Source organism: Humulus lupulus, chromosome X (assembly GCF_963169125.1).
Source record: "Humulus lupulus chromosome X, drHumLupu1.1, whole genome shotgun sequence".
Classification (NCBI taxonomy): Eukaryota; Viridiplantae; Streptophyta; class Magnoliopsida; order Rosales; family Cannabaceae; genus Humulus; species Humulus lupulus.
In genome coordinates this window covers 85,473,573-85,484,159 of record NC_084802.1, presented here as the reverse complement: position 1 = coordinate 85,484,159, position 10,587 = coordinate 85,473,573, and positions in this window count along the sequence as shown.

Here is a 10,587-nt window from a genome sequence, read left to right as displayed (position 1 = left end):
ATTGTAATCCTAAACTTCTCACTATAAATAAGATGAGATGGGATAGAAACGGCGAGGCCATTCAGAATGTCAAATGACCATTCTTGTATAAACATTCCTTATGTAATGTAAAGCGAAGGAGGACTGTAGAACAACCAGCGACGCAGGTTCATTGGAAACTTGGTTCTTCAAGATTAAATATTAATAAAAGTAACTAAGTGGACGTAGGTCATAATTTTGATGTCGAACTACTATAAAATTTGGTGTTATTTATTTAATTATATCTCTATTCTTGAATCCATGCTCTTATATTCTTAAGTTGACGAACAACGGTGTCAACAATACTTGATTAAGAAAAATATTTAAATAGATTATTAATTAATACTTTTTTATACAAATTTAATTAGTACTTGATTAAAAAAATTATTAGAGGAGACGACAGTTTTCGTAGAAATGTCATCTCGTGTTAAAATAGACATGTTACGATTGTCTTATTAGAATTATCGTCTCATGTACATTTTAATTTGCATGGCACAACAGTTCAAGAGCTACTATCATACCATGTCTATTTTTGACACGAGACAAAAGTTCTACGAAAATTGTTGTCTGGTGTGTGTCATTTAAGTACAGCTTTGTAGTAGTGTTCGTTTGTTGCTTTAAATTTGTGTCATACCCAAAAATTTAGTCATATATCAAAAGGTAATCAATTAATTTCTTAAATGATTTTAAAAGTAACGAAAATGTAGCTTTTAAAAATAACTATGCAGTATATTAAATAGTATCGTTATTAAATAATATCGTTTTCTAATAAGTTATTTATGGTAACATGGAATTATAGGAGTAACTTTTTATACTATATGATAACTAATTAGTACTAGAATAGACTTGAAGGTAACGTAAAATTATCTTAAATAATAAGACATGTAAATTACATGAGTGACAAAAAAATATATTAAAAGTTAATGTGTACTAGATTAAATTAATTTTTATTAATAAGTTATATGGTAGCTTGTTATATTATATGGAAACTCATTAGTTTCTGAAATAAACTTGAAGGTTACCAAAATATATCTCAAATAATTAGATACCATAATATAACTTAAAAATAACTAATTGATATATTAAGATGTCTACAAATGAGTTTTGGAGATAACCAAAAGGTATTTGAAATAATATTATCCATAAATAAAGTTTTTTATTAAAAAAAGAACCGACTAATTAGTATCTTATCGATATAGTAAATAACCAAAAGGTAACTTTTTACAACCAAGAAAAAACAAAAACTTTCAAGATGCTGGATTTCCCAATTTTTTTCAAAATCTGGTATACTATGCTAACATGCCACAGTATATGTGTAAATAAGTTGCTTTATGGTATTTTTGGAATACATTTACATTTTTAAGGTATTTATGTAAATTTCCAACAAAAAAGAAGAAACATGGAGAATGAATTAGTATCTATTTTGTGTTGATGGCTACCCTTGCTCTCCTCGCTTGATTGAACTCGTGAAACTCCACCAAATAATCTTCCTTTAACCTTATAATATATTCATATATTCTCTTAAAAGTTTTTCACAAAACTAACCTTATACCCCTAGTGAAAAGTCCTCAATGCCCATAGGAGAAATAATCTCTCTTTCTCTTCTCTCTTCTCCTCTCCCCAATCTTTCTCTTCTCCTCTCTCACGATTTTGCACCAACACCCACCATCAATTTTCATATTCTTTAGTTCTTTTCACCCACAAATTACAACTAACATCTTTATCTATTTCAAATTTTGGATATATCTCTTCAAAAGTTATCAAAAGTTGAAGGAAAAAATAGTTTTTAATAATGGGTAAGTGTTATTGTTAGGTATAGGTTATGCGTATGTTATATAATATTTTATAGTTGTTTTTTGAACTATTCTGGGCTTAAAAATTTGTCAAAAAATGAAATTTATGTTAATATGATAAATTTTTAAGTGTTTTCTGCAAACTGGAATTTTTATGTTCGGACATGATTCGCACATGGTTCAGACATCGTTCGAACATGGTTGAGAAATAATTCTGACATGGTTCCAACATCGTTGTATCAATTCATTTGTCAATTAACAATCTCTCTCTCCAATTTTCTTTTTTATTTTATATATTTACAAGTGTCCACTTATCCAATTCAGAGTCTTCAAACTACTTGTTAGTGAATTTAATATTTATGTATATGCATTATTATAGAGAATCAATAGTGATGGATACTGAGAATTACTGAGAATTATGTCAGAAAGAAAAAAATAATGATAAGGAGTCCCTCTTGGGTCATAATCTCATATGTAGGATAAGAACACATTTACAGATCTCTCTCTACACACTTGTTGACGACTAAAAAATATTTATATAAATATATATATATATATAAATTTTCTTTTAAAAAAAAAGTAGTGAAGAAAAGAGAAAACCATGACCAATCATTAAGAATAATAGAGTGAAAGTATTAATAACGGAAACTGTAGAGGAACCAACCCCACTTTGGGTCATAATCCACAAAACCCACCCAAAGATGAAGGTCTAGTACTAAAACCCCTTTTTTTTTATCCACGCTCATGATGAAGAGTTGCAGAGTTTGCACATGTTCTGTCTCCACTCTATCTCCAACGCTTTTATATTTTACTTAGAGCCACAAAACAAAAGGAGAGAGCTTTTCAATTCATTATTAATTAGATTTTTTCCCAATAAATATAATACACACATATAATATATATATGTATATGTATATATTATTTTTGGATTAAGCTAGCGACCTAGGTCCAAAGTAATAATTATTCAATTTGAATGATCAACTTTTCTCTATGAAACCATAATTTGTATATTTTAAAAAGGTAATAAGTTAAACGAGTACACTGACTATAAAAACTTGGCGATTGGGCACTAAGAGAGTCCAGATTAGGCTTAATTATGGTGTTAATAAATGAGGGTGAATTATTTGTGAGATTGACCCAACAAAAGGGAACAGAAAGATTATTTAGGGGATATATTGAATAAAAAGGAGACTGATGGGGAATATAATGTTGTGATGGGGAATAAAAAGGAAGCTAGAACAAGTTACACAAGCTCAAGCTCCACATGGGTTGAAAAAGAAAAGGTAATAAATAGTGTGGTGAGAATAACTTAAAGGAGGCATCAAAACCAAATAGAGATCTCTCATGTATATGAAACTTATTAGACAATTAAAAATCAAAAGCTACTTCTCTCTCTGCAGTTAAAAAAGAGAAATATGGGAGCTTTGTTTTCTCCAATCATGTGGGTTGTCATCTTGGTCTAATGAGAACACTACTATATTTGTTGGGTTACACTAAGCTTAAGCAGGTATTAATAATTGGCCAAAAAGCTGATTATTACTTTGTGTTATATGTATATGTATATATATATATATAAAGTAAGAATTAAAAAAGAGAAAAAATATTGGACGGTAAATTGACTTGCCAACCAAGAAGAATTGCTTCTGATTTGTTCAAAATCTTGTCAAGATTCCAAAGACAAATTCAAAGGTTGGACGTAACACTTCAAACACATCGCTATACAGCAAGTTTTCCACCATTGGATTGGGGGGATTAATATATGATAGATTAATTGTTTATATCAAAAGAGTGATGAGGTGCTTTTTGTAGTTAGAAAGTCTTTATTTATTAGTACGACAGAAAGAAATAAAAGTAAAATTTACTCCTCAAATCCAATAATTAAAGTTTTAATGTGTCTCTCAGGACATGATTGGTATAAGATTCAAATATGATTTTATGTTTTCAAAAATTAAAAATTGTGGGACTTACAAATAAAACTTGATTGGTTAAATATTTTTAGAAACTAATTCAAAAAATAACTTCAATTCTGATGAAGGATTTTGAAAACGAAAATTTCATATTTTCAGTGTAATCTTACCTTTTTTAAAAAAAAAAAAAAAAAATTCTTGCTAATTTTCTTTTATTTTTCTTACAGCCTTGATTTTTTTTCTTTTGTCCGTTTTACAAGTCAATCTACTTTTTAAAATTTTTATCTATATAAATTTAGTAAAATAATTAATTATAAAATCATATAGTAGAATATAATTTGATTCTAATTTACAATATATTTGCTAAAAAAATTCATTGATCAAATAAAAATTACAACAAATAAATAAAAAAAATATTTTCATTTCAATTATTATTATACTAAAAATAAAAAATATATATTACATATCCAATTTTTAGATTTTCTACCAAAAAATTATTCAATTTTATAAAACTAAAAAATAATTAACGAACAATACATTCAATCACATTTTCATAAACATATTTTCGGACACTAAATCTAGATTCTTTTTTCAGAATCATACTTTTTCAAAATACAATTTTTAAATCATTAATCAATCATGTCCTAAAAAAATATAACTTTAATTAATAAAAAAAATCAAAGTTAATGACAATGCAATATTGTTATGAATTTAATTAATGCACTATTATTAAATTTTAATTTATCAATATAATTAAATTTTACTTTCAGCTAAACCAATCACGTATTCAGTTTCTGTTATATTTTCAAATTTAATCTCACATTCAGTTTTTTAAAACTAAAAAATAGTTTACTGACATTGAACAAATCACATTTTCATAAACATATTTTCAGTCACTAAATTCAGATTTTCATTTCAGAATCTCACTTTTCAAAAATACAGTTTTCTAATTGCGAACCAATCAGACCATTAACATCCTTTTGATGTCGGTTAAGATCGGATTAAACATAAAAAGATGAATTAACTATATCAATAATCAACAAAAGTGCATTAAACCACAACAAACGGATGATCTCGAAGCACTGAATTAAATGTGGGACCTAAGGCTCTTGTTTGACCAAGCTAACGGTCGAATTCGAAATAAGAATACCCAGTGAAGGAAGGGTTAGGTTGGGGAACGGAAGCTTGGTGATGGGACAAAATTTTCATCTTTCTTTCTTTTCCTTATTGAAAAATTATAAAGGACCCTCAGAACTGCTTAGACATTAGTGATATATGGACTGAATAGCTTGCTTAACTTGAAGTCTACCACACCAAGCAACACAATATATATATACATATATTTATATATATATATATATTTCTTCTTTAACAATCAAAGTTTTCTTTCCACACATCCTGATGAGTAATATGTCTTGTCATTCAAGGGCTATTCTCTACTTAACTTGCCATTGCCAATTAACTTTATTATTTTTTTCCTTAGTGCATGTGTTATATTATCTTAAATAATATAATGTTAGATTAAATAATGTGGCAAAATATGATTTGTCACACCTTGTAACATATTATTGAAAGTTACAAATTGGACACATGTGTGCTCAAAAGTAACATATTTTGGAGTTACAAAATTAGTTAGAAATTTGTAACCCCAAATATTACCCAATAATGTGTAGATTGTATGTTATACATTTGAGTTTGGATTTCACAAAGCGATTTTATAATATGGTTGTTGGAGACATGTTTTTAACTCTCATTAGGTGTATGAAGGTTACAAAATCATGTGGGAAGAGATTGGAAAACTGAAATTTGGAGGCTGAAATTTACACTATATGGTCGCAGCCACTGATTATCCCTGGCTGTGGCCTGAGGACATAGGCCAATGGCCGCGGCCACTGACACTTGCGGCCGCAGCCAGGGGTGTTGACAGCCAATTTCTTTTTTTAGTTTTTTCCAATTTGAGCGGTTCTAACACCCCAAGTAACTCCCAAATCTTTATTTTAATTCCATAAACATCCAATTAAATATTGGTAACATTCATGGGGGTTGGTCGAATTTGAAATTCAAAGGGTGTTTCAAAACTCTATAAATAGGAGCGTATTGCTCACTTTTAAGAAACACTATTTCTATCTACTAGAGCACTTGGCTAGAAATACACCAAAAATGCTTGATTATTATAGAGAACTATTTCCAATATTGATAGAATCCCTTAGTGCTTGAGATAGAGGAAATAAACTTTTGGGCAAAGATTATAATCCTTGTTCAAGTTGGCGATCTCAATGATCTTCACTCTGGTTGTGTGAGTGAGATAGTTTTGCTTATTGTTCTTGTTATTTCTTATTTCTACTATTGATTTTATCTTCTCTTCTTTCATTTTCTCTTTACATATTTATTTGTATCTTTTGTTTTAGAGTTGTAGTTCTAATAGTTCTCATCTTCCTCTTATTTATACATTTACTTGTATTTCGGTTATTGAGTTGTAATCTTATTTAATCAATAATCTTCTCTTTGTATTATTTTGCCAAGAGTTGTAATAGTTTTCTTATTTTCCATTAAGGCAATAACATTATCTCTAACAATCAAAACGTATACCCTTGTTTGTTTCAATGGAAGGTGTGACCATCAAAATCATGAACCAAGACCTAGTGAGATTGGATAGGTTTGATGGATCCAATTTTACTAGGTGGCAAGACAAGGTGAAATCCCTTTTGACAATGCTCAAGATAGTCTACATCCTTGAGTCATCCTTGGCACCTCTAGTCGAGCCATCCGACAAAGACACTCCCGAGGTGGTGGAGAAAAGAAGGAAGAGATAAGAGGACAACCTTCTTTTTAGGGATCATATCCTTAACGCCCTATCTGATAGGCTATATGACCTCTACACAAATACCAAATTCGCGAAGGAGATTTGGGATGTCTTGGAGAGTAAGTACAAGGCCGAGGAAGAAGGTACAAGAAAGTTCTTAATTTCTCAATATTTTGAATTTTCTTTCATTGATGGAAAAACTCTTTTACCTCAAATTCATGAGTTGCAAGTGATTGTGAACAAGTTGAAAGTTCTCAAGATTGAGCTTCCTGGGGCCTTTCAAGTTGGTGCAATAGTGGCAAAATTACCACCAACTTTGAGGAGCTATATGAAAAGAATCTTCCATAAGAATGAGGATTACACTTTGGAAGGGATCCAAAATCACATTAGAATTGAAAAGTAATCGAGAATTAGAGAAAAGGGTGTGAATGAGTCTAAAGATGAGACTTCCAAGGCCAATGCGGTCTCACACAAGCTTCCCAAGGGCAACAACAACAAAAAGGGTAGTGTGAACCTTTTAGGTCCAAAGAAAGATCATGGAAAATTCAAAGACGTGAGGGGTCATTGTTTTTCTTGTGGAAAATTTGGGCACTATGCTAGAGTGTGTAGGTACCGAAAGGACTCACATGAGAATGAGGTAAATGCTATTGAAGAGGAAAAAGAGATCCTAGCATGATTACCATGTTTGTGTGCCTTGTTGGGAAATTTTTGTTTTCGTGTAATGACCCATAATAAAGCTTGTACTCTTGAAAGTTATCAATAAAATTAATGTATTATTCTAAGATAATTCTTTATTTTTCTATGAGATTAATTATTGTGATATGAGACATTTGTGTGAGATATTAACAAAGTTTCAAACCGAACTTGTTAAATTAATAGGTAAGAGTGTAGACCTATTATTCCATAATTTCATTATTTGTTTGAGAAATTCTTACATTACATTTGTGTTCACATTTTTTATTTTGTGAAATATATAAAATAAAAAAACTAAGTGAAAGTTACTATCAAAGAAGTGTGTCTTACTTTAGCAAGTAAATAAATCAAAATAAACACTAAGGTTTTTGTTTATCTTTTAACATGTGGCTTAAAGGACTCATGATGAACTTTGGGAATTATAAGTCTAGATTTATCTTGGAGGATAAAAGACTTGATAGAAATAAAGAGATTTATATTTAAAAGTTATATTTTCACTTTATGTGAGAAATGTGGGGGTTATGCTCCAAAGTTAATCAATTTATTTTCATAATGGTTGATTAATTTGGTCCTCCTATTAAATGGGTGACTTGGAATTCCACATTCTAAGTCTATTTGGCTATATGTGTATAGAATAGATAAATCTAAATATGCTGGTGTCTAAAGTTATTGTTTTTAATATTTTGATTTAAGAAGGAATCAATTTATAACATAAAGAGAATTTTAGAAACAAATAGGTTTCTAGAATTAATATTCAAGAAAAAATTTATCTTGAATATTGAAGTATAAAATAGTGGGGGTGTTGACTATGGTCAAACTCACTATTTTAATAAATGTGTAACTATTTTAATCAAACTATAGCTACCACACTGTTTGAATAAAATAATGAGAGCATAATTAAGTATGCATACATGAGAAAATAAATGACTCAAATAGAACCATTTCCACTTCTCAAGGGATAAGACTTAGACTCCCTAAAGAGACTCGAGATTGATGGTAACCTATCTTAATACTAGTAACCAAACTAGTATTAGGTTCAATAGGTAATAACAAGTCAATCAAGTGAATCGTAGTAGTACTCAAATTTTGTCCCAACTGAGATATGAGTACTAGCGGTTTACCAAAATGAGGGTGAAAAAGGTATTTTAATAGAACTCGATCTTGAAAAGACACGTATTTTAGGGTAACAAAATATTGTAAGAATTCTATCTATATAGACCTAGGGGTGGTGTCGCCCCTCATGAGAATTGGGAGTCATTCTCTAGAAAATTATATGAATGGAATGTGCACATTGCCATTAACGGTGTAAAAGCGATACATTGAGATCTCAAGTGAACATAGCAAAGGTGTGTGTGTTATCACTGGTTTGTTATCAAGAGATAATGGTTCAATGCTTTGGCAACCAAAATTTCAACAAACTTTGAGATAATTACACTAAGGTAAAATTCAAGTCGAAAAACATTTTACTTTATGCACCAATGCAAAGGTTTCTATAGAGAGTAATTATTTAATAAAGTGGGAGAATATTGTATTTTAATATAATGTTTGATTGATTAAATAAGTTTTACAAAAAGTGATTATTTAATCTAAATGGGAGAATGTTATGTTATCTTAAATAATATAATGTTATATTAAATAATGTGACAAAATATGATTTGTCACACAAATGTGATTTGTCATGCCTTGTAACATATTATTGAGAGTTACAAATTGGACACATGTGTGCTCAAAAGTAACATATTTTAGAGTTACAAGATGTAACGACCCAAAATTACTAATAAGGCTTTAGGGCCTTGATTAGTGTGTCGGGAGGGCATAACTGGATTATGTGTGATTTAAATGGTTAACTGCATGATTATGTGATAAGCATGCTTAAATGACTATTTGGATATGTGAGATGTATGATTATGTGTATTAGTATGCATGTAGGCCCTGATTAGATTATAAGGGCATGTTCGTAATTTTGGCCTGTTGAGGGCATAAACGTGATTATTTGTGATAAATTGTTGAGACCACATTATTATGTGGATATATTTGCAGCTTGTGACTCGAGGCTGTAACGCCCCAAACTCCAGGGACCGCTACGGTGTGCCTTGTAAACAGTGCTAAACTCGCTAATCGAGTCATTTGGCCAAAATCGTGTACTAAGTATGATTAGCGGTTTAGGGATTAAAATTTTGGTTAAGGTGTAACGTTTCACTAGAACGTTTAATATATACATTGGGATCCCGAAAATACAATTTCAGAGTTTATTACAGAAAATATTTACAACAGGCCGTTCTAAGCGACAAAACAGGGTTCAACCCTAGTTCCACTTTAAACCTCGGCCGTGGCGGACGAGCAGCTGCATATGTACACGTCATCACCTAAGCTCTCCAACTCAAGGATGGTCGAGCTTCCTCTTGCCTTTACCTGCACCACGTAGCACCCGTGAGCCAAAGCCCAGCAAGAAAACACAGAATAACATGATATAATATCAACAATAACCATAGTAACCATTCAGGACTATCAGTCCAAGAAAATAGGTGACAATAGCCAAAAGTCACAATAATGATCATCGCTCCTTCTAGCCATGTGACGATAGGGTCACCAGGGCTTAACCGATAAGTGATACTTTCATAAGTTTGATTAGGACAGGTGCAAGGTGATTAGTCACCAACATAACCTTCCTCACGACTCTAGAGTCGAAACTATGGACAACGTCCCTTAGCCATGTGACAAACGGTCACCGGGGTCATATAACTTGGCTAAAATCATCTGGTCTTAGACCAGGCAAGCGCTTATAGTTCTCATTGACCTTCCGGTCGGTCCAGCATTAATACCCCATATGAGTCATTCAATGCCGAACTCGATTAGATCTAATCTTTGTTTGGCCCGGCGTTCATAACGCACTGCCACCTCTGACCCTTGGGTCGGTGAAACACGACCAGTGCTCAACCCGTTGCGAACTTAACTAATAAGTCACAGCTTCACAGATGGATCTGACACCATTGTCGATTCTGACTAATAAGTCAGCACCATACACAGGTAAGCCATGCCACCAAACATATATCACATGTCTATTATCCATAAACAAGGTATTCAGCATGCTTACTTAACAGATATTAGTACAATTAGGACTATGTGTTAACACAGAGGCTCAAGCTCTGAACGATATCACACCCAGTATACAAAGCATGTCCTAAACACATGTTTCTTATGCATCATATGCAATATATCCAACAATCCAACATGCATCAATAACAGCCATGCATGTCACGTTTAATAGTCAACCAACATGCATCAAGAATAGCCATGCATGTCATACGTAATAATCAACCGGCTTGCATCAATAATAACCACGCATGTCATACTCATTAATCAACCAACATGC